General features: G+C 34.1%; 1 protein-coding gene across 1 annotated transcript in view; it reads right to left on the reverse strand.

Moving 5' to 3' along the window:
• The window catches only part of LOTGIDRAFT_59089 (hypothetical protein), a gene marked incomplete at both ends in the record, with an annotated part of 2,155 nt that overhangs the window by 297 nt on the left and 707 nt on the right, over positions 1-1,151 (reverse strand). The gene's annotated exons all lie outside the window — the stretch shown is intronic.

The following is a 1,151-nucleotide window of genomic DNA, read 5'->3' on the forward strand; positions in this document are numbered from 1 at the left end:
AGTCATGTGATGAGAGCATTTCATAAAAGCACCGTCCTAACGCAAAAAGGGTCTGAAGGTTATTGGGATAATGACATCAATTCAAGCTCTAGAACTTATTTTTTGCACTAATAACTTTCAGGACTTGACTTTTTGTAACTAGTCATAACTTAAGACAACAGTACCAGAAGAAGAAATTGCCAGAATAAAACATTACCTTTGGTCGTGGTTTTCCCATAATTTTACAGACAAATGTGGCATCACCACCTTCAATAAGTTGTGTATCGTTTAATTGTTGTAATATTTCTGGAGGCTGGGTGTTGATGACTCTTTCTTCAGGTTGTTCAGAATCGTATTCTGTTTCTGTTTCACTCATCATCTTAATCTTCCCATCACGATAATTTATCTCTTCCATTAATTTTCTCTCAAACCCAGACACGGTAAATTCCTGTAGAATAAAAACAGATGTAAATACTAAAATAAACTTTTCTGGAACAAATGGCATGAAGGCAATATACATGTGTTACTATTAACCCTAAATCCTGAAAACAATATCAACTGAACATAGTCTTTGTTTCTAGATCTATGACACAAGGTGAATACAGACATCAGACGAAAACTACCATGTAGACGAAAAAGTCCAAATAGGTCAGAAGTCAAAATTCTTATTCTAGAATGACAATTTAAATAGTTCAATACCATAAAAAAAGAGTGCAAAAGTTGAAAATAATTATGGGATAAGATAAATGAAGAGCCTGAAGGTCACATATTATCAGATAAACAACATAATAAAGCCTGGCTGGGCTATAGCACATCTAAAAATTTGAATCTTCATGCTTTTCAGGAGTCGAAGTTCCGATGACGTTTCAATATAAAAAACTTACAGAGTCGCTGACGCCAGCAGACAATGGTTCATCAGGTTGTGCTAACATTCTCTCTTCTGATCGTCTGTCAATCAACTTCTCTGTTGGTGTTCGGTAAAATTCTTTCTCTGGTTTTTTGGGAGCTTGAGCTCGAGCCAGTATCTCTTGTACTGGAGATAAATCTGACACTAATGGTTCATCTTGAACTTTACGAACTAGAAAATTTTTAAATCACAATAAGATCCATATTGAATAATTATTATGTATTCTTAACACTTTCACAATTCTTGAAAACTAGTAACAAAATTT

Source organism: Lottia gigantea (assembly GCF_000327385.1).
Source record: "Lottia gigantea unplaced genomic scaffold LOTGIsca_163, whole genome shotgun sequence".
NCBI lineage: Eukaryota > Metazoa > Mollusca > Gastropoda > Lottiidae > Lottia > Lottia gigantea.